The sequence below is a fragment of the Manis javanica genome, chromosome 2 (assembly GCF_040802235.1).
Source record: "Manis javanica isolate MJ-LG chromosome 2, MJ_LKY, whole genome shotgun sequence".
Lineage (NCBI taxonomy): Eukaryota > Metazoa > Chordata > Mammalia > Pholidota > Manidae > Manis > Manis javanica.
The window spans coordinates 45,738,596-45,763,240 of NC_133157.1; the positions used below are offsets into that span (position 1 = coordinate 45,738,596).

The 24,645-nt window shown below is 37.8% G+C and overlaps 2 long non-coding RNA genes across 3 annotated transcripts in view; one reads left to right on the forward strand and one right to left on the reverse strand.

The window, feature by feature from the left end:
* Positions 1-7,362, forward strand: part of LOC108396156 (uncharacterized) — a 134,560-nt gene extending 127,198 nt beyond the window's left edge. The window contains exon 4 of one of the 2 annotated variants that reach the window (XR_005061839.2): positions 7,163-7,362. This is a non-coding gene — a long non-coding RNA (uncharacterized lncRNA). The remainder of the gene's footprint in view (positions 1-7,162) is intronic. The other variant, XR_001852878.3, reaches the window with a different exon arrangement.
* A 6,436-nt stretch (positions 7,363-13,798) lies between these two features.
* The window catches only part of LOC108396155 (uncharacterized), a 69,067-nt gene continuing 58,220 nt past the window's right edge, over positions 13,799-24,645 (reverse strand). The window contains exons 7-8 of the long non-coding RNA XR_001852877.3: positions 17,723-17,843; positions 13,799-14,626 (exon numbers count right to left, since the gene is read on the reverse strand). This is a non-coding gene — a long non-coding RNA (uncharacterized lncRNA). The remainder of the gene's footprint in view (positions 14,627-17,722; positions 17,844-24,645) is intronic.

The window sequence follows — 24,645 nt, forward strand, 5'->3', positions numbered from 1 at the left end:
GCATAATCATGGTGGAACACCAAAAATAGGGGAAACAGTGCAAATCATAAAAATGACCAAGTATCCCTGTCTCCCATGTGTCATGAGTGACTGACTGCTCCTTCTATGCTAACTATAGTGAAGTCTAGTTAGTTTCTCCTGCCTCCTAAGTAAAAATTAAGATACCTAATCATTAATTTCCCCTGGCTTTCTAATAGCACTCAATCCTGAGAAAACTGCTTCTTAGAACATTTCCCCAAATTATCCAACAGAGCCAAATCCTATAACAAGTCATTCCCGATACCCTCTCATTGAGACAGCGCATGGTTTCCTCTGGTGTACATACTTCTTTGCTGAAGTAAATAGCAAAACTAATCTTGTCTGACCACAGCTTTTTCTGATTATCTTCAAGTGTAGGCATCAAGAAAAGCTTATAATTTCTTAGTGTAATTTTTATTTTTAGAATATATTCCAGAATGCCAATTTTGATATATATATCCGTAAGTTAGATCTCACTAATTAAATTGTTTAGGTCTTCTATATCCTTGCTATTTTTTTTTTTTGAGCAGGGAGTGGGTATCAAAATATCCTATTATGATAAAGTTTTATATATTTCTTCTTTCATGATCTTCAGTATCCTCTTTGTGAAATTTGTTGCTGTGTTGATTTGAGAGCAAAGGGCATATAAATTCATAAATATATAAATATAATTTATAATTTAATTTAAATTATATTCATAATTGCTCAGTCTTCATTGTGAATTGTAGATCTTGTGTTATGGAACATTGTTCTTTGTCTTGCTTACTGCTTCTTGCCTGATTATCAATACAACATTGCAACCTTTGCATTACTTTGGTTGAATTTTCCCATTATTCCTTTACTCATGTTTTTAATTTGCTTTGAGTACTTTTTTCCTTAGATTTGTCACTTCTGTTCAGCATGGAGTTTTTTGAGCTATGACTAGTAAATCAGTTAAAAAGTATTTTTAAAAGGAAATGTAGGCCTATTTACATTAGTTAATGTGACTGATGTATTTGGTCTTGCCTCATATTGTTTTAAGTTGAAATTACTAAATGCATTATTTTTACCATGTTTCTTTCACTATGTGAGATGCTTTCTCTTTTTTATTTTTATTTTATGTTTCTTTTGATATTTACAAAGTTTTATATTTTTGTTTTAGTGTTTATTTTCATATCAATAACTATAAAATGAACACAGCCCCTTCTTTCTCTACTTAGGCTTGTATTTGTTTGTTATTGGCTTTGATTATCAAATTGCTTCATGTCCATGACCTTTGTCATGTAATTTTATAGTACTCTTCTTTTATGTTGGGGCACACTTGCATTCTTCCCTGCATTTTGACTTCAAGTTTGGCTATGTGACTTTATTTGACCAATAGAATGAGACTAAAACAATAGTATGACATTTTTAAACCCAAGCTCCAAAAGGACTTTGGTGTTACCATGGGCTCTCTTGCACTTCTCCCATTGTCATGAGAAGAACATGCCTGTCTAGCCAGAAAGTCCCAGGATGCAGAGGAGATACAGGTGGAGCAAAGCCCAGCTGCCTTAGCTGAGCCCCCCACCTCATTGAGATTTCCCCAGGAAGCACGCAGATGGAAGAATGAGACAAGCTGAGATCAGTAGCATTGCCCAACCAAGTTTAGCAGGTTCATGAGAACATGAAATTTGTTTTAAGCCACTGAGATTTGTGGTATTTTTACATGATGCCTTATTATGCAGTTAAATGATACAGTTTTTCAGTTTTAAATGATATCCTTTGGCTAGCATCTATGTGGCAATCAATGACTTATTCTTTCTCTCTCTTTTCTTTTAAAAATCTGCATTATTTCCATATTACGATATAGGATTTACCTAGTATCTTTCCACTGTTAACCTTTCAAATTTATTTTAATCTTAGATTTACTGTTAAGTATTTATGTTATTCACCATTAGTCATTTTGCTATAGTTATTCCAATTCCGTCTTGGTTGTTTAAAGTCTCTGTGGGGAAAATGGAAGTTCCTATGACCAGGATCCTCTCTTGACCCTAACCTACTTGTTGATGTAATTGGCCTGCTACTAGGGTAATGCTTCCACACCCGTAGGCAATGAACTATTACTGACTGAGTCACTGTATGAAGAGCTGGCCAAGTGCTCTGGGTGGAGACAAAGATGGAGGTGGATTATGGACCTGCAGACTGCTGGGTGTGATCCTAGTGCTCCACCTACTGCCCTGAGAATAAAGCCAGGTACAACCCTTTTTCCCCCAAGAACATTCTGTTGTCATTTCTCAGTCTCTCACTGAATCCATAGTGAACTTGCCCAGGGCTGAAACCCTCAGGCACGACAGTTTGCCTCTAGGATGTCTCTCAGGAAGAGCTCATGAGTCCAAAATTCCCAGTTTTTCATGTTAAAACTGTATTTTTATAGCCTTGAATATTACTTTTTTCACTGATTCTTTCTTTGATATTCTTAAAAATATTGTTCCACTCCTTATTGCATAGTATATTTTTATTGAAGAGTTATATACCAACACTTTTTTTTGCTTGGTAATTATTTCATATTTGATGGTTGGCCAAAAGGTTTTTTCTATAACTAAAATGGTTAACTATAATTGGTCTTATAATTGATGGAACTGAATTTTTTCCCACATATTTGATGGGAACTTTCAATATGACATTAAAATCCTCTCTTATTTCAGTAAAGTTCCCTTAGAGTTTTTTTCTAATTTCTTAAGTTATGGTTTTATATTATACATTTCAATTATTTTGTTTTTCTTCTTCAGGGACTCCAGCTAGATAATTAAAAGATCTTCTTTGCTTGCCTTTTATATGTATAACTTCCTTGCAGGTCCTTTACTATACTTACAGTCATATGTCCCTTGTCTCTCTTGGATCTGGTGATTTATTTTTCCCCTTCTGAAATGATTTTGTTAAGCCTCTCTCAGTAATTCCCCACTAAAAATAGAATCCAGTCTTTCCAAGGCTGATGCCAATCAGGCTCTACCTTTGATGGGCCATCACCACAACCCCACTGTATACCACACCCTGTGAAAAATTCCCTGCCTCTCTCTGAGGGTGTGGGCTCTGGATCCAGTTCTGTGGGTATCAGGTATTCAGGTGATCATGTGCCATCTTCTAGACTTGGTCAGGCATGGGTGTTAACAGATGCTTTGATCTCCTTGTACTACTGTAGTGTTTTTGGAGGATGTATGGAGGGATAAATTATAACTAGTCCTATCTGTCCTGCAGAGACCTAGAAGCCTCACAGACATTTTAATAATGACATTATTCTGTTTGGTTAATTTCAAAATCAGTAAAGATAGCTTTTGCAATTGATCTTAGTAAACTATGACATATTATTTGTACCACAGTTATTACTCAATTGAACTCTGAAAAGATATTTTAGACATGATAGAATTGTACTTGTTTTTGGCTTTTTCTTCACATATGATATTTTCTAGGCAGCATTTGTCATAGTATAAACTTTTGATGGCACAATCTATATATCACCTATGGTGCTTTAGTTTATACAGAGTGAGTCTGCTAACTGTATAGTGGTGAAGAAAATGGTGGTAATTCCTTTAAAAAGTAAAAATTCTGCCAAGTAACATTCTGTGAAGCAAGTCTTAAATAGTATGGTAAAATTATCCTCACAAAACTATTTTGTGAGTCTGTTAGTGACTGAAATGTTATTCAGAAGTGCATCACAGACTCCTATTTTCTATGTTCAGTATCCCAGACCTTTTCTGAGAGCGCAGAGCGCATTAAAGTTGTTAGGCTATCCAAGGAAACATATATGGTAATTTAATCATATGTACCTGTTCTCATCCAGTTCTTTTCACACAGGCAGAAATTTGATCTTTGCTTCTCACTTGTGCTGAAAACAATGTTAAGGAGGTCCTAGTTTGCTTTACAAGAATCATATTTTTACTACTATCAGTTTGTATGATAATGAGAGTTGGGGTAGAAAATTGTGATGGTTCCTTTATGTTTTATAATAACACAAACAACATGGAGATGTCCTTAAAAGTTCTATGTTGCTAACATGTTCTATACAGTGTGTCTTCCATCAAGGTACTAATTTCCTTCCTTTCAGTGAAAAGAAAAAAGAGAACCTATAAAAGTGACATTTCCTTATACCCAACTGTTAAGTTATCAAAGGAAGCAAAATAAAAAGAAGAAATAAAGTACAGTGTATAAAGAGAAAAACACACAGAGTGATAATGAAATGAAAAATTATAACAACTTGGAAATTAGTAAAGAGAAAAAAGATGACAACTAAAATCCATGTGAGCTCTGTGAGTCGTGTCAATGTGCTGTAAACAATTATTGTGGTTGGAGAGATGTTATACTTAATCACTAAGCCCAGGACTATCAAGAAATATAGATGTAACATTGAAGCCATTATATACTGTGGCTCCTTGCACTAAACAACACCTAGAAATAGGTGCTCAATACATTTTTTCCACTATAATATTAAACTAAATATTAGTAAAACTAATTCCCCAATCGCATTTTATGGTAAACATAATAGATTATAAAATTCACGATAAATAACCCAGGCATTATTCAGTTTATCTGTTTTTAACAATCACATTGATGACTTAAAGAAAAGAAATAGAAGAAATACACCAACATAAAGTCATCTGTAACTCAAGTGATTAATGATATTCATTAGGTATCAAGGTATATGATTTGTAAAACCAAGGTATGTGATTCAAAAAATATTTCTATGATCACTTATTTATTTTGTCCAATAAATATATATTGAGCACCTATCATGTTTTAGAGATTTGTCAATAGGGACATAGTAACAGCTTAAGCAGACTCATTTCTTAGACCTACTCAGTGGAAAATTTGTATAAAAGAGGAAAATAGATACACCATGAATACATAAACAAAAATATCCCTATATAAGGATACTGGTATATGTACTGTATCACCAAAAACCTACCAATAAAATTTTAACATATCCAAGGAGGGCAATTTAAGGATTAACTAAATTTTAGTTCCTTATTTTCTGGTTTTAGATAGATATTTTTCTTAGGAAGCAGTTTAGCATTTCGATTTTGTGATCAAAGAGAAATGCACTCAAATTTCGATACTGTTTCATCTACTAGTTATCTTATTTTTAGAAATTTGTTCAGTTATATTGAGCCACATTTTCTCCATTGTGTGAAATTTTTCAATATATCCCTTTTATTAGATTTATATTATGATTAAATGAGCTAATATGTATAAAGAAAAACTGATCCTTAGTAAGTCTTCATTATTAGCTCCCTTCCTTTTGTTAATGAAGGCAAGAACATATGATATTCTAGCAAAAGAAAAATGCCATGTTCTATTTATTTCACCCAATTCATTTCATCCATAGAAGTGAAATGCTTTCATGCTAAATATTACATGTTTTAAGAATTACCTTTCAAAAGTTCAGTGTAGCAGGCTTTTATCAAGTAATTTTGGAGTTCCAAGAGTACAGGTAATTGTAATCCATCAAGTTCAATAAATCTCAATATTCTATGCAAATAATCTTAATTCAAATCCCATGTAAATCACACTATTCCTTTTAAGTCATGAGCTACTAAAAGTCAGGGATCATCTCTCTTTTGCTCTATCACTAACTGGCATCTAGAATACATCCAAGATAATGAAATAATATTCTCTTTTCTCTCCAGTTATATAGATATGGATCTAGATTTACAATCACTGATTACATTGCATTTCCCCCATATACTCCAGCAACATGTCTATAAATTTTTATAATAGCCTATAAGGAACATTTAGGAGAGAGAAACAATACTTGGAGTTTTACAGTAAGTTATTAGCAAACCAGATACCTAAATTGAGACCCACGATGTCCTACTGTAACAGGTTGCTAGTGCCTAGCCCTGTTGGTAGACAGCGCTGGAAGCTTGGCCTAGAAGATATGTAGATATTCTAGATTTGTTCTTTTAGGCTTGGTGCCTTGTCAGGAAGACCTTTAAGCAGTTCAGATGGTTTAGGAAGGGGCAGTAAGCTGAAATAAAGCTGACACATATATGGCAGATGAGAATAAAGGTAGGCAAGGATCTGGATGGAGAACATTCATAGACACTAAACAATCCAGTGGACGGCATGCAGAGAGCATGTGAAGTAATGATCATACAGATCCTGGTACAGAGGAAACATGCTATCCCCACCAGGAGGATTCCTGCTGGGCATGGAAAAAATGTCTGGGCAAGCTGACAGTTTAATTCTATAGGACGGGCTTTTTGTTACATGCATCTTCTTAGGGAAGCCAAATATTCAGACATAACTGGAATGCTTTGAGCTAAACATCTAGGTTGAGGAACAAAGCAATTATAAAACCTGCTAAGTTCCCTTACCTTAATACTCTTAGCCAGAAATACTCAGGGAATTAAAGAGTTATCTGCAAGATCAGTTCCATTTCTAGAATCTTGAGGGCCTTCTTCTAGTTTCTTTCTTTTTTTTTGTTAAAGGTGTTTTACTTTACTAAAATCTCCATGACGGCACAGACTGAAACTTTCCATTCTCACTTTTTATTATGAGCATCTTGTATGATGATGTTCGATGTAGTCATTGCTCAAAACTTTTATTAAATAGGATAATTATTTTTGACAGGGAAAATCTCTTATCCTTTGTATTTTCTGCATCTAAGTAGAAGTCTTGGGTTGGTTTCAAGGAGTTCAAAATGGCTTTTCTGAGTGTGTTTAGGTTATCATAAAACACTGAGACACTAATCCATCTTGTTATTTGTATAAGTGTTCATGCTTTTTGACATGAAAACTGCACATGGGTATTCTGATGTATAGGAAGAACGAGGTGCACTTATATCTTACTTGGTAACAGTATAAATGCTGCTTATGCTGTTAGATGCTAAACACTCACACACAAAAAAGGTAAAAACCTTAAAACCAAAAGTCCAAAAGAACTCTTAAAGGATTTCTATTCTGCCTCTCTAAAAGAAAGGTGTTTTTAATTGTGTTTGAGAATTGTCTTCGTGGTGAAAGGAGATAAAAGCTGGAAAAAGAATGGGGCATATACAACATAGGCATGGGTGTCATCTCTTCCTGTGAATTATATCACTATAGGGATAGGAGGCAGACAGGAGGGCAGATCACACAAGTATTATAGTAATGTTTAAAATTCTAATTTATTTCAATCTCCTTTTTAAATACAGATTCTTTTCTTCAATCAGAAAGTGAGATGTCATGCAAACAAATTAGGAACCAGATGATGCAATTTTTCAAAAAGAAACAATTGCCACAGACTAAATAAATGCATGGATTCACTAACATAGTTGTCTTGTGTGTTTTCTAGTTACGCATCTAACTCATCTTCAGCAGGTATTATTTTTTTGGTGGGAATTCCTTATACACTGTGGTTTTGAATCCAAAGTGTCCCTATAAGGCATTTTCAAAGTTTTCCTTTCAGAGCCTAAGTATTTTTTCTGGTTCCAGACCAGTTTTTGTATTAAGCTTTATCCTGGGATGAATAATATTAATTCAGACCTCATACTGACACAGACCCTTGGCGTTTTTCCTCAGATGACCCTATTTCCATCTCAGTATATGCAGCAGTTAGCCAATTTCTCCCACAAAAATCAAATGCACAAGTGGTACACAAATAAAAAATGGGCATACAACTCTACATATTTCTTTTTGATAAGGGATATTTCAGAAGAAGGGAGTGGGGAACCTTACACACAAGATACCTGAGGTAAGAGCTCTATAGGCAGAGGGCACTATAAATGTGTATGTATTTACATGTTTATTATATATATGTATATGTATTTGGAGTGTTGGAGAAGTAGCAAGAAGCCAGGTGTGGCTACAGCATAGTGGGAATGAGTGTGAGGATTGATTAGATGATGCCAGAAAGGTAGTAGGAGCCAGTTTATATAAGATCTGGTATGCCATCCACGTATGCTAGAATGGAAGCAGAGTGAGAAGATAGTGGCTTAGAGGAGGGTGGAAACAGCAGAAATGGTGAGAAATTTTCAGATAGTGGATACATTTAAAGTTAGAATTGGTCATGGGCTTTGAAAGAAAAAGAGGGTTTAAAATTAGGAGTTTTATAGCTATGTGACCTTGGGCTAGTGTAACTTTAACTTTTGTAGATATATTTCATCATGTAGAAAATCCATTTTACAGTAGCTACCAGCTACATGAGTGAGTGGTATTAGGCACATTTTAAATGCTCAGGAGCCACACATACTGAATATTTCCATCACTGCATCAAACTCTACTGGCATATGCTGAACTAGAATATTTCTAAAGACCATTCTACTCAAAACAATAATTGAGTAATATTAGTGGAAGCATAGTGAGTTTATATTGTTCTACTTGCCAGTTAAGTCATTTTGGCCAATAGGCAGTCTTGTTTAGGTTGACAGTAAATGCTTACAGAATTAAATCAAACTGAGACGAGTAGAGAAAACCCTATGTGATTCTTAGTGGCCTGAGTTGGGGGCCAGCAGTTACCACAGGAGAAAGGCGTGGGGAGGTATGAGACATCAGAAAGAGTGGTCAGGGCTTGAAACTGGTTATGGGAAGTTGAGAAAGAAGTGGAGGACAACTGTAAATTTACAGTCTTTGTGGAAAGGAGAAAAATGGGTTAGAAGAAGGACCAGTAGGGGGCCAGAGGGAAAGTTGTCACACTTACAATGCAGGCATGCACTCTGAATGCTCAAATCCCATCTTCAAGTTTTACTGTGTTCAAAGAGACAAGGAAGACTAGAGACGAAGAAAGAAAGAAATGAAACAAAGTTATCGATTGATTTCATGGAGATCATCATAGTTATCTGGAATTGCTCTTACTCTAATGTAGTTCCCAGAAAATACATTTCCTCTTATAATGGGGCATTTGATATTCTACAAAAGAAACGTTGAGGTCAGCTAACAGATCTCACTTTATTTCAAAAAGGAGCAGTTCAGGCCTTAATAATGACTGTAGTAGTAACAGGATGTAATATTAGCAAATAATTACAACTTCTTCCTTGTTGGACGGATAGCTTTTCAACTACATAAGCCATTTCACTGCTCCTGTTTTATCACACCCTTGGCCTCCATATTAAGTAAAGTAAAAGCTCTAGCATTTACCCATGTCCAGCCTTAAAGAATATTCTACCTTAAAACTACAAACAAAAGGACTAAATTAATACAGGAGATCTTTGCCTACACAGTCAAAATGAGACTAAGGGATGGAAGAAAGCTGAGCAAAAATGTTCTCCATTTTCCCTTCATTTTTTGGATTATTATTATTTTTCCTGGTTCCAGACCAGTTTTTGCATTGCTTTTTCCTAAGACTCAGGAAGTGAAATATTTTACAGAGGCTACCTGGTGAGTTCATGTCAGGACAGAAGCTAAAACTAAATCTTTTTCACATCCACCTACTCAAATAATTTGCTACTGAACTACCTAATCAATGAGAATAGATGTCATCATCACTATCCCGCTTCTCTGAGAGCTCACCACATGTTAGTACTGTTCCCTTCCAAGTTTTAACTCTTCAACTAGTTCCAGTCCACTTTTTGAATTAACTCCTTATGCGTTTCTCATTTTATTCTCATAAAATGTTATGAGGTAAATTCTGTCATTATAAGAAATTTTTAGTTTTTAGGGATAAGAAACCGAGGCATGGATGTGGGGGCTAAAGTTTAAGAATCCCCGTTCTGTGTATTTTTCTGCATATATTCATAACCTCATAATTCCCTTCACTCCATTTCTCACAGTGTTTACTATTTCAGTAATAATAATAATAATACTGTGTCCATTTCCTGAGCAGAATAAGGCATCTTCCCTAAGCCCAAGGAAGAACTTACATGCTATTGATTGACATTTTATCTAAACCAATTGCCACACTCTGTGATATGTTTTATAATATATTTTTATCAAGTGCATATATTAAATATAATAATCAACTCAGTAGCTGGGGAGGTGAGAAAAGTGCCTGTGAATTGTGCTGTGAAGGAACATTTACAGGGCTGAAAAGTGGGGAGATCCATTCCAGACCCCAGAAATGTGAAAATATGGCCAAAAGTAGCTTAATGTAGCAAGGCAAGCATTATAAGATATTTGGTGAAAGAGATGAATCTGGAAAAAATTCTTGGTGTTTATATATTTGTCTTCTTTAAAGTCCTTTGTCTTCAATTATTTCTGTACCCCTCAAAACACCTAAGAAAATGTATATATTGTATAAAAAATTGTTGAACTAAACTGAAAACTGATTGAATGTGACTATTTCTGCACAAATGTACAAGGTTATATGGGAATATTTTAGTCTAGCAAACAAGGAAAAGCCTTGGAATCCTTATACTAGCTTATGCATATTAGCAATAAATTATGCATTTCCACTTGGCATCTGTTTACTAAATAATTCAGTAAATTTAAATTTCGTCTAAATATCTTTCCCCAGTAATTTATAAAATCTCCTGACAGTCAATGAAGTGAAATACACCAAATTCATTTTCTCTTTCTCCCTCCCTCTCTTCCTATTCTGTCTTCTTTGCTTTGAGCCACCTCTCCACACTCCAAGAGATGGTAATCGCAGGTGTTTGAGATACAGTGAAGATGTTATTAATTTATTCTGTGTTATGTAACAATATGGAACATTTTAGATGAGTGAAATACATGATTCAGATGTTTGAGAGCCCTGTAAAGTTTTTAACAGAGCTCTAATTTTTAGAAAAAGACTGTAAGTCGCCTTCCTTCTTTGCCATATGCTCCCCAATCCTTTATGCTGACAGTGCCACAGAGGCTGTGGAAAATGCTTTCTCCCTGAGATCAAGCAGGGCTCTCTTGTACTCTCCATTTCTATTGTCTTGATAGCACAGTTCTTGCACTTACCAGGTGCTTCTTGTCATCAGTGTCTCTGAGTGGAAGCACACTTGGGGAATTGAGTGTCAAGTAGTTTTCAAAGGAGCCACTGCTTGTGCCCTAATAGTGATGAGAGGGCGAGACCCAGATGGTAAATATTAAACAATGGGGGAATTCTCCTTGCTTGTACTCTGGCACAGATTTGTAGTACTAATAATCGGCTTTAATTAATAGGTGGCTGTGCTTGAAGTCAGAGCTCTGCCAACAACAAATTACATACACATCTTATTAAACCTTTTACCGCTGGTGGCTCTTTTCCTGCAATAAGGCACTCATCCTTTGGTATGAGCACCAAAAACATTGCCTGACCCAGCAGAGATGCTAAAGAAATATTTGTTGAATGAACAAATGTACAGTCAAATGAGAGCTGAACTCTTCTAAATCTTTCTGTGTGATTGTATTCTATTACTTATGTAATAATAATTTTGCCAAGTTTGATGAGGATGGTAATTATAATAATGACAAAGCAAGTCCCCTGTGTTTTAGGGTGCTTTGAAATTTGCAAAACTTTTTTCGCATATATTGACTTAACCAATTTTTATAGAGGAAGGTAAGAGGAATTGACATCACTTACATAGAGCAGGTGGTTAGTATTGGTGACTCTCATCCAGGTGGCTGTCCTTCAGAGGCATCCAGTTCTGGTGCTTCTTTAATTATACTGAACTGTGGCCATAATGGTTTTTCCTGAATCTAAGGTATTTAGGAGCCAAGGAGGTTTCATGATGTTAAACATGTAAGGTTTTAAAGAAGGCAGTAGGAGAAAAGAGGGTATCATAAAAAAATACTGTCTACTTCTATGATGTCTTGTAAATACTATGCCAAGCAAATACACTCCTTGATTAACTTACATTATATTACCAGGAACATACTACTGGGGACAGACACAAAAGAATAAAAGCAAAGTTACATCTGAGAGCAGTGGTCATGGAGTGCAGTGTTCTATCTCTGGCAGCTTAATTAATATTGGAGAGATAACTTCTTTGCTCTTAAAAGTTTAAAGCATCCTTTTCTAAAGTGTATTATGCAGCATAGAAACTGGTGTAGCCAAATGTGATCATTATGGAAATCCACTCTCTTTAAGGAAGAACTGGGGCTGAGCTACAGAAGTGTGGAGAGCAGACTGAGGTCCTCAGACTGCCTTCAGCTCTCAGCTCCTGCAGGGGGGCTTCAACTGTGGAGAACCCCCTTGTTGGTTTTCCTCATCCAGTGACTGATGTATTTCCCTGGCACCCAGAACTCCATCTCAGTGTCTACATCAGAGAGCACAACCCACAACAGGAAAAACCTGATCCAGGTTTTACTGTGAAATTCTTAGAGCCTATCATATGCCTTTGTGCATAGTGTATCTCTAAGCCCAGATTGCTGGGCAGCATTTCCCAAACTTTGATAGTCTCTTTCATCTCCCTAGGAACATTTCACAGACTACTGTTCTGTGGAAAAGTAGGTTAGAGAATCAGCTCAGCAATTCCAACAATCCACTGCACGTTAATTTCTCAGCCATGGACTCAGATAAATATTTTGAACATACTACATTTCACTGTACCACCTGTTGGGAAGTGCTGGGTGTCTTGCTAATGGGTTTCAGCCCCAGGCAAGTTCACTATGGATTCAAAGAGAACAAAGGAATGACAGTAGAACATTCTTGGAGTGAAAGGGTTATACCCAACTTTATTTCCATGGTGGCAGGTCAGCCACTAAAATGCCATTCACTCAGAGCAAGTCTGCATGCAGCAACCCGGTCTCTGCCTTTGGGCCTCTCTGCTCGCACAGCCATCCTCTCGGCCTCTGTCCTCGGTGCTGCTACCACTCCAGCCTCTGCTCTGCTCTTCTGCAGCCTTGCAGCAGTGTCACCATGTCACCCAGAGCACTGGGCAGAGCTTTTTATATGGAGTCAATAGCAATGTATTGCCCACACATGTGTAGTGAGCTAGCCAACCAGGGCCAGGTGAGAATCCTGGCCACAGGAACTTTCATTTTATCCACAATGGGTAAAAATAAATATATATATCTGACTTTATTTCCTATATCTGTATTTGCAAGCTCAAGGGATATCTTCATCCTATCCCTCTCCTATTTCTCCAGGATGAATATAGATTCTCTGTAGGTGCTTCTCAGATTCCAAGCCCACTCCCTTCCCCACCCATTTCAGCACCACTGAACTATAGCTATATTTACTTTGTTTACTGTAATTACTTTGATTTAGCTTTGTAAATTTTAATTTCAAGCTTACAGAGAATTACAAGAATAATATAAAAAAATTCATATACTCTTTGCCCAGATTCACCTACTGTTAATATATTGCCACATTTGTTTGGCACATGCCCTGTCTTTTTGTATATTGTATGTAAAAAAGTTTTGACCAAGCAAAAATTGTGAAATGTCCTGAATTAAATAACAGAAGGTTCTGAGAATAAGGAAGAGAGACAGGGGAAGGTCATCAGACAATACCAGACAATAGCCACTGGCCATAGTGTTATGCATTGAGTTTTTCCTTGGTCCTTGTCCCCCTGCAACAAAGAAAAACAGAGACACAATAGTGAAGCACAGTGAAAGTTTTATTTGAAAACACTCCAAGGGAGGAGCAGGCCAGAGCCAAGGTAGACAAAGGCCTTGCTCACAGAAGGCTTATATATTGTCTTCTGGTTAGGAGGCACCTTTTTGACCGACAAGGTGGGGTTATTTGCTTTACAGGTCTTTCTATAGTCATCTCTCTCCGTGAGCATGTCCTCCCCCCATGCTGAGGTGTGATCTGGGCAGTTCTTAGTTCTGTTTGATCATGTCCCCATTGGGGAGGAAGTTATTTCCCTATAAAGCCTTTGTTGCCCTCACATGGGGTCCCCGACCTGGGCAGGGCTTGGGCAGCTTTTTCTTTGAACCTTACCTGGGCATCTTTTTCATTGAGCCTTAACTCCCCCTTTTTTGGCTGCTTACATCTGTCTTTCTAGCTAACATTCCTAACAATAGCTAACCAGAAATCCCAAGTTCCTGGATGAAGACACTTCAACAGTCATCTAGACTACCACATCCCCTTTGAATGAGACCAGTCTCTGACCATCATCAGCAACCAATCTACAAGCCTTCTCTATGGGCTAACCACCTTCCCTGGACTTTCCTGCCTCTGGTTAGCCTGCCTGCCTTATCTGTAGCCAATGTGAATGTAATGAACTTTCTTTCCTTGAGGCCCCTCATAAATGTGCCCTGTTTCTTGGATAGTGGACAAGTTGTTTCAGTTAACTGGCCTTGCTGCTGGTATAGCAGAGACTTCCTGTCCCAGGACTCAGTATTTATCTGGCTGCATCCATAAAGGTTCAATAAACCCGTTTATTTTAGGGATCTCTTGGTCTCTAGAGTCTTTGATTTGTCTGCTTATACATGTATGTGTGTATATAATTTTTTTCTTGAACTATTTGAGAGTAAATTGCTTATATTATGGTTTTTTACCTTACATACTTCAGTGTGCATTTCCTAAATATAAGTATATAGCAATATAATGATTTGTAAGTGTAATTCTGGAGGAAAGGGTTTTCCCAACCCAGGGCAAATCCCCTGTGAAACTGGTAAAACTGAAATAAGTCAAGGGAAAGGATAGGTTGGGAGCAACCATTTTTTATTGCTCACAGCTTGCTCAAATCCGCTAGCTGGGCCCTGGCCCATCAGTCTCCTCTGGTCGCTGCTCGCGCACAGCACCTCTCCACTTCCCATCTGCTCCTTCTGGGAGGAACTCTGTTGGCAGGTCTGTGGTGACAGGCAGGCTCCAGGCCAATTACCTACCAGGAATGAAGGGAAGGAGAGAATGGCCATTATCTTTCCACCCCTTTCCCCAGAGGTTGCAGGAGACTCTGCAGTGGTAAACACCTATTGATATGTAAATGGCTAAGAACAGACAGGAGATCCTGAAAATTCTGCAATTTACCCATAGTAAGTATATATTTGGTCATTCAGATGACCAAAATGTATTTCTCAGATACATTTGACCTTTATTCACAATTCCTGAAAATGTTTCAAAGCCATTAAGGTGAAATGGATGTTTTGTTATGTCAATGAGGATACTTTTGAACCTGCACCCAAGGGCAGGGGGTAGTTGCCAGGAGAGGAATCATGTGATTAGAGGGTGGAAATTTTCAATCCCACCCCACCTCCTACCTGGGGTGAGGGCTTGAGGTTGAAACAGCCAATGTTCAATGGCTTAGTCAATTATGTAATGAAACCTCCATAGAAACCAAAGAGAAGAGCTTTTTGCCCTTTTTTTCTTTTCCCCTTTCTCAAGAGCTTCCCTGCTTGGGGAACCAGAACACTTCTATGTGCCACTCTGCTGTGCCCCAGGCTCCATGAGGTTGGAAGCTCTTGTTTAGGACATGCCCTATGTATTTCTTCATCTGGGTGTTACTCATTTACCATATCTTTTAATAAATCAGACTGTCCCTGAGTTCTGTTACCCAATCTAGCAAATTAATCAAACCTGAGGAGTTAAGTGGAACCTCCATTCTGTGGCCTGTTGGTCAGAAGGATAGGTGACAGCCTAGGGGCTTGTAGCAAAGGGGCACCTTGCTGGTGTCTGAGAACTGCCTGATGGTGTGTGTGTGGGAACCCTCACCACACACACCCTTTGAAATTGGTCTCAGAGCCTATTACACATTCTTTTGCATACCCACAGTATAGTTCTCAATTTGACTAAATTTAACGTTGATCCAACAAGTTTTTAATTTACAGTCTCTAAATTTTGTCAGTTGATCCAGTAATGTCCCTTTATATTAAGTGAGAAGGTCCTTCTTGGATAATAACACTATATTAACTGTATGTGTGTGTTTGTTTTTTAAATATTGAATCTGGAGTGACAAAATCACCAGCTGTTATTTCTTGAAAAGTTGGTGTATGCCAGCACTTACACATAGATAATCTCATTTAATCCTCTCTCTAAGGCTATACAGTAGTATCCCCATGCCAGAAATGCCAAAATGAGAACTCAGGGACTTGAAGTGATGAGGCTAGGTTCAGAGAACAAGTAAGAGATGACTAATCCATGCATCTAGCCCTCAGGGACTTAGTCTTATTATCTTTGCCCATGGCACAGGCTACACAGGTATAAAATTTTCAAAATTATTTATTATGAATTTACAGCTAGATGAAAAGAGAGTACCAAGGTAAGGCACCAGATTCTGCAACTCCAGACTTAGCGGTAACCTGCAGTTAGAAGAGGCTTGTATGCCATCTTCTGGGTGTGTTGGAATGTTCTGGGATGTAATGAATTTATTCCCTGGAAAATCTCCATCAAATTGTGTTTCTTGGATATGCCTTTATGTTTTATGGAGAATTACATTTCTTGGACACTGGATTAGCGTGGTGTATTTGTGATATTCATGTTTGTACATGCTCCAGCCCTATGGATTATGAAATTCCACTAAAGAACCCAAGAAAGAGGAAATAATAAAATAAAATAAATTGAAATTGGCATTAGGAGAGAAAAAAAACTAATGAGACTATTACAAGGGGTAAAACTTCTTGAAATGGAGAGCTTTTCATTTTTGTAAAAGGCATCATTAAGTATTTTAATCATGTGTACTCAAAACATAATATCCAAGAACCTTTTAAAAGAGGGTTTGATCAAATTTTTATATTATTTTTTCTCAAAGAATGTAGAAATATGAATTAGCAACTCTTAAAGTATGTGTGTGTGTGTGTGTGTGTGTGTGTGTGTGTGTGTGTGTGTGTGTGTGTGTGTGTGTTTACTAGGGTAGTTTGTACAAAGCACCATGATTATTGACGAGGTGACAGTGTTAGTGTTGACTCAGCCAGGGATTAGTTGATCAATGGGAGCTCTCTGAATTTCCAGAAATTCCCCTTCTGCTCTTGTGTCCAATCTGGGTTTGCATTTCCTTACATGAGTCAGAAGCTTTGAATTCTTTTCTTTCTATTCCAACTCAGAGTACTGTAAAAGTGAGTGGAACTACAGTCATTTCTCCTCCACTGCTCTGAATATGAGTAAATTGAATTCACAACCCCCCACCCCCCATTGTGCACCTCTGGGGCCTTGTCCCTTAGAAACAACACTCAGGAGCCCTTGTTTTTGAGACTGTTTTTCCCACATTCAGATCGGGTACAGCAGGGGATGGAAAGAAGCAATTTTCAGATCCCATGGTGTGCTGGATTAAATTACTCCACAGGCCGTATGTCTCACAGATCTACTAGAGCAGATTAAGTGTTTTGCTTCCTCTTTGCATTTAAATATTTTTTGTAAAAGAAACAAAATGTTAATGTACACCTAGTAGGCAAGGAAGAGACAAACAAACAAACGTTCAGTTAGCAAAGGAGCATCCTGAATATTTCCTTTCAGTGCAGGTCAGCCAGCACTAGATGAATTTGAAGATGAAAGGGTTCAAGCCAGCTATTCTGGGTGGATTTCATTAACTATTTATATGTTCTATCGAGGACCAAGAGTGACTAGCAGGTCTGGGGGATTTTGTGGTTGTTCATTTGTTCTAAATTCCTTTCTAGAGTTTGATGACCTAGCGTATTGGAATTAAAAAAATAAATATACTAAAAAATTGCATACAGATGGAAAACATACTTTGGAGTTAAAAAGACGTGGCTTGTGATTCCCCAGCCATATGAACTCTGACATGATATTTAATACTTTAAGTCTCTATTTTTCTATAGTAAATTGGGAATAATTTACTATGTACTTTTGTAGGTAATAGTAATATAAGTTATTGTGTAATCACTACACGCCTGGTTCTTGATTGTCATTTCATCCTCACACAGCACACTGAGGCTTCTTACAGTATTTTAGAAACAAGAGAAATTAAGGTTTAGTATTGCATCCAGGGTTATACAGAGAGACTGGAATTTGAGTCCTGTCTTGTTACCTCTTGAGCACGGGTTCTCAACTGCAGTTTTATACTTCTACTTCTCTGGAGAATGAGAAGAAAGCCTGAGAATTCTTGGTGTTGGAGTTGTTCCTTTTCTCAGATTTAAAATGGTAGAATGCTGTCGGGGGGAAAAGGTGGAAGGAAAGTTAATAAAACCGAGGAAGATTTTGAGATTGCTAGATGTTCTGTTATTCCTTTTTTTTTTTTTAATGGCAGGAGAAGGGAGTAAAGAGAAGTTCATCCTTTATAAGGAAATAAATCTCAAATAGCAATAAAGCATTTTCTCTGTGGCTCTCGTGGCTTTTCAAGGTAATTGAATCTAAAGTGAAAACAGAACCATATTATAAATAGAAACTAATAGACTAAACAGAAATAGAGTTTGGAATTTTTTGAAGAGAAATACATATTGATGGAATTGAATGTGTTGAGTGTTTCTATTCTTACAGACAAAGTCAACCAATCCATGGAAGGGTTCTCCAGTGTGGCTGCCTCCAAAATTAGCATAGTTGTAACACATCATACTTCAAAAATGAACCTGATCGAGTTGTTTAGACAGACCCTTCCTGTGACCACCAGACCCTTTGGTAGCATAAATGCTAAGTCTAATTTTTTGATCAAGAAGTCTTCCCAACATTGCATAAATTGGAAGGATATTTACCCCTCCTGAATACGGTGTCTGGGCTTCTCTTTTGCCTCCCATATTTAGCTCTCACCCAGATTGTGTTATGTCAAAAAATGTAAAACTTCTCTTCTGGTTGCCCTGAAGAGATTAGCAAGGTCAAATGTATACACCTAATTAATGGAATGTGAAATAAACACTCTTCAAGGGCTCTTAGCCCTATGATGGGGTAAGCTGCCAGCCAGGATAGCGTGCAACTGGAGATACAACTCAGCAGAGCATCTTCGAGGTTCTGCACAGCAGCAAAGGAAGTACTAAGTGAAGAATTTTAAGCCATATGCAGATTAGACCATTAGTCAAAGAGGTGGTTAAGTAGGCAGAGACACTGACTCTGCATATATAAGGATTTTTACTTTACCACCAGATATCTTGAATCTTCCTTCACTTTAAATTTAATAATTGGGTTGAACTTAGATAATGGCAAAAATCTGACATGACAAAAATTACATGACATTAATGTAACGTTAAATACTCAAATAGTGAGTATTGAAAGTAGCGCACATGGCTCCTTATCACTCATGAAGCACATCTGGATGCCCCTGGAAGTGTTCATCACCCACAAACGAAGTGCACAGCACATGCTAAGTGCCCTTCCCTGCCTCTTTCTGTTCCCCAGCCCTGAACCCAGCTGCCCATACATTTGGTTGAGCACAGTCCTCCTTAGACTGAAATCCAGCTTCCTTTAGCAAAGTCCCAACTGCCTTGTTTGATGGAAGCTGGCCCACCTTCTGCACTCAGCTGCTGCTGGAGGATCATGCTGAGAGCACCCCTGAGGAGCAGCGAGACTGAGTAGTGCTTACTCTGCCTGCTGCCTGTGAGGATTTCAGGGTGCTGCATCATTCCACTCTCCAGGAATTCCTTGATGAGGCTTTTTGTAACAGGTTTTTACCAACATAGGTTTTCTGTCTGCCACAAGCCCCACCCAGCAGCTCCAAACACACACTGGCTCAACATCATGTGCCACACCTTTCAGGCATTTGCAGAACGTCAACATGAGCTCAGATCACTTCCACCAAACGTCTGTTCTGCATCCTTCTAAGACCACCTTAAAGCCAGAGTAGTGCTTTCAAGAATTAGCAAGTAAAAGCAGCTCCTCCTATCTGTTCTGTCCCATAAAGGATCTCTTGTACTTAACATTCTGTGAGGAACAAGAACAATGGCAGTTGCAAAGCCACATAACTTGAAACGGGTTCAGGTGAAGGAATACTTTCTGAATTGCTTCTATTATAGCATAGTAAGCAGTATGTCACCAGAACCCGACAAGGTCAGGAATAATCTCATAATTTACACTCCAGGAGAACCACAAAAGCATTCTGAGGTTGAGAGTTCATGGGAACAGAGAAATAGTTTCACTTATAGTGATCCGAGTAAAAGGGCTATAAATCACTGTAGATGTTAGCAGATTATTTTCCAGAGTATGTCAGTTCACTCAGATAACATTTATTAATAATAATTTTCCTAAGTATAAGAAATTGTGTGAATAAAAACTAAAATTAGATATTACTCATAATCCAACCACCTCAGAGCAACTATCATAGATATATTGAGAATATCCTTCTAGTCACTTTTTTCATGAACACATAATTATTTACAAAACATTAAGATATGTTGTTTGTAAGTGAAGGTTCTAGTAATCAATGCCAGTGTATGGGGAGGGGGTTCTCTACACCACCAAGCAATTCTCCGATGCCAGCCGGGTGTCATATAATTCCATTCAATGCTGAGCCTATCTACCTGGAGATAGCCTCAGATTCCACACAGTAAAGACTCCGTTCCCCAAGACGGCCCACCTCCAGATGCAGTCATAAACCCAGGTTATCACTCGTGCTTCTGATCGAACAGCCATTGATTAGAGGTTCCAACAACCCCCTTCATGGGTTCAATGTGCTAGAGTGGATCATAGAATCAGAAAAACATCTTACTTATGAGATTACAAGCTTATTGTAAAAGGATATAACTCAGAAACAATCAGACACGAAGAGATGCACAGGGTAAGGTATGGGGAAAGGGCAAGGAGCTTCTAGGCTCTCCCTGGGTGAGCGTTCTCCCCCCACCTCCACGTGCTCACCAACCCAGAAGGTCTCCAAACCCAACCCTTTTTTTGACTTTTTATGGAGGCTTCATCACATAGGCATGGATTAAATCATTGGTCTCGGGTGGTGACTGAACATCTCCAGCCCCTATCTCCTCCCCGGGTGGTTTGGAAGGAAGGGGAACACAAAGTTACAACCTTCTCATCACATGGTTAGTTCTCTGTCAGCCAGCCTTTGCGTTAGATTACCTAGAGGTTTTTCAAAATCCATTAACATAACAAAAGATACCTTGGAAAAACCCAAAAGTATTAGGAGCTCTCTGCCAGGAACAGTGGATGTAGACCAAGTGTGTATTTCTTATTATAAATCACAATATTACACTAAGCTGTAAGTGTTGTGGACATTTCCCTTTCATATTACTTTATAATAGTGCTATGAGCTGAATTGTGTTCCCCACCCCGAAATTCAAATATGAAACCTTAACCCCCAATGTATCTGGAGAAAGATTTGTGATTCCAAAGTAGGGAAGAGACCTCTCTCCAGAACCTGGCCCTGTGGGCATCCTGACCTCAAACTTCCAGCCTCCAGAACTGTGAGAAAATAAATTTTCTGTCATTCAAGTTACCCAGTTTATGGTACTTCATGATGGCAGCCCAAGCAGGCTAAGACCAATAGACTTCATTTATATATAGTTTCTAGTCATCTTTGATCATCTCTTTCCCTATTTCCTTTTCTTCCCTTTGTCCCTGACTGCCACACTGTCCTGATACTTAGGTGCTGCAGGCATTCTTTTTCTCAAAGAACCTTCCCCAAACTGCTTGAGGTGATGAAAAGGCAATCATGGACCTTGCAAGAAAAGGTCTTGGGTGTGAGTCTCTGGTAGATGAGATATGGCTGTTTGATATGGCACCTAAAATATGAGAATGAGTCTCTTACATCATAGATGGTCAGGGCTCTATGCTTTAGAAGCATAGCTGGCAGATAAAGGGAAGGGGTTAATATGTTAAACTTGAATCATATTTGTTAGGTGAAGTATGAAGAAATGACATATACATTGTGGAACATGTGAGAAAAAAATGAGAGTGACTTCAGTTGGGAAATCACAAATGGTAGGACACAAATGGTCGAGCTTTCTAAAACCTTCAATCCTGCCTGAGATGATGGGCTACAGAGCCAAGAATAGTCCTAAACTACTTTTCTAAATTATGATTTTCTTATCAACAGACTACTGCCCTATTTGTATTTCAAATACAAATATTTCAAATAGTGAATTTCAATACATATTGAAATAAGTTTGCTTCCCTTGATTTACATCAGGTGGCATTGAAGGCGAGCAATTTCCAAACTGCTGCAAGAATGGGCAAAAGAAAATCATGCTAAGATTTTAAAACACCCTAGAATAAGGTACAAAGCAAAGTTTCTCTTTAGGATAGTTGGTGCATGAATTAGCAGTAGGCACTTAAAGTATCTGTTCCTAATCGCAGTGTTTGTTTCTCAGTCTTATGTCATGAAAAACATGAACACTGAAGGAAGTGTGGAGAGAAAAATTCACTGTGCATAGGTCCTAGTTCATGAGGAGTCCTTACTCTGGGACTGAAGCTTCTAATGGGGATATCAAGCCAGAGTCTGCGTCCTCAAAAGTCGAAATGGAGGAAAGAGTCCCAGGTTGTTAAGCAACTTTTCCAAGATCACCCAACTAACAATAAATCCAGAGCAGGATTAAAAACTCCAGATGCCTGAGTTTAGTTTTCTTTCCACTCCACACAGTGACAACCATAATGATCCATATGCATAAGGGTGACAGTTTCTGTTCGTAAGATTTCAAGTCTCCATTTATTGAATACACCTAATCCTTAAAACAAAAATTGGAAGAAAATCTAAAAATAAAACTGACATTGCTTTTGATTTCCACTCTCCCTTCCTTCTCTTTTTCTTTTGTCCCTATTTCTTATACTAAAGACAGTTACAGAGAATGTTACTTTCTGGGGAAGTATATACTACTTCCAACTCCCTTAGTGAATATTGGTTTAATTCTTCATCAATTAATTCGGCCTCATAAGCACTCCAGAAGGAATACAAATAGCACCTGTATTTAGAATTGATTTTTTTTTTCCTGCAGCATCTTGGCAGGGAGGGGAAGTTGAAAGAGTGGGACTATTTGGTAAAACTCTTTGCCCTTTCCTTTCTGTAAATGTTGTCTTTTATGTAAATGTCAAGTCCAAATTATAGGTGAGTATTGACAGAATTGCACAGACTATCTGAGACCCATTACCTCCTCTGGCATTTGTGCTGCTAAATTTGTAATGAGTTGCAGGTGTTTGTGATTGAATTTTGTGTTGCCTTGTGATTGGCTCACTGCTTCACAGTCCATTTAGGCTATGCTTTTCTGTGGATGTTAAAATTCTGGCAAAAAAAAGCTTCAGTTAAAAGATAAGGTAAATAGGAATAGTTTTAACATAGAAAGGTCTGTGTGGTTTACAGCAGTGCTGATTTTCACATTAATCTATGGCAACAGTCACCAGGTAAGGAAAACATCTCAAAGATAACAGCAAATAAAAGTAATGGTTGGACATATTTCACTGCAGATTCAAGTTGGAAGATACCATTTAGACCATCTTCTATGCTGGCAGTTTCAGCACTTCAGTGTGGATGAGAATTATCTTTGATCCTTGTTTAAAACAAGGTAGTTCTGTCACCTCCTTTACTTTCTCCAAAAGCCTGTCTCTCAGCTCAGTAGGTGTGGGCACACAGGCCAGAATTTGTATATTAAAAAGCAAGATCTTAGGTTATTCCTAAACAAATGTGTCATGTACAACTCTTTGAAAAGCACTATGTGTAGTTCACTGCCTTTGCTTTATAGATGAAGAATGAAGACCTGAGGTCATAAAAAAGAAAGCTACTCATGTTTCCTGATGATTTCCTGGAAGATGCAAGCTTACTCAGATAGCTTCATTCCTTCTTCCGTGTTATTGTTGTTTTTCTACTACATTAAAACCTACATCCACAAGTTTGAATGGGGGCTGCCGACGTTAGCAAATTGCACCAGATTAGTACAGTGGTAGCATACACTATACCTGGTCAATCAAGTCTCTACATATAATTTGAAATGCAGATTTATGTATTTTATGTGTGTGTGTGTGTTGTGTTTGTAGTCTGCAATGAAAATAATATGGAACAGTTCATAGAATGTTTAATACAGTAAAGATACTGTGTCAAATACTATTATGAATACAGAGACTCCATAACTTTTAGATTTCTGAAGATCTTTTTCAGTGTCTTACCTAACCTCAGGATCATCACTAATAATAACCACACTAGTGGCAACAATTTATGAACACTTGCCATGCTCTTTTGATGAGCATTTTACATATATTATTATTTCAGTTTATTCTTATAACAGCCTTATGAGGCTGGCACAATTATTGATTTATACCTCCTTTTCACAGGTGAGAATTAGGATTGGAGAGTGCAGGTAGCTCCTCTAAGGTCAAAGAGCTAATAACATGTGAAACTGGGATTTGATCCCAATACTCTGACCTCCCAGTGTCAGAGTCTTTGAGAATCAATGACCTGATACCTGCCTGCTGTGGATACGTAGGAACCACTGCAGTAGGACCTCCAGATAGCTCCTTGTCAGGGAGTTCTGCTTGTAAAATGACAGCGAGACAAGCACTTCCCTTATTTGCTTCACCTCATTCAGCACTGCATTTGCAGAGGATGCCCTTGAGCAGACAACTGGCAAGTACATAAACTCTTCTCTGCAGTTGGATAAGCTGCAGCTTTGAGTAAATAAACCTATTTACTAATGTAGGTATACGTGTATGGATCTATTTCTTATTTCCAGGGTATGTGCATAAAGTCAGCAGAAACACTAGCTGCAACAACAGCAGCAGCATGCCAGAACACAAATCATTTGCTGCATTTTCTTAACCCATATTTTAATTTGGTGGTGACTTGTGCTGAATTTTAATTTTTCCTAAAGCCTTGCTAACTTATATAATTAGAACATTTGCATGATCTTATGGATATATGTTAGATACAAGTAGTGTTGACTGACTGCCTGTTTAAAGCCTGGTATGCAATAAGCATCCAGTAAGTATTTGTCAAAGTAAACTATGCATTAGGCCATGTAGAACGTGTCCACATAAAATATCCTTGTCAATCATGGTCCTGGCAGGAAACAAATGCTCACCTAAGAAAGTTTAGCT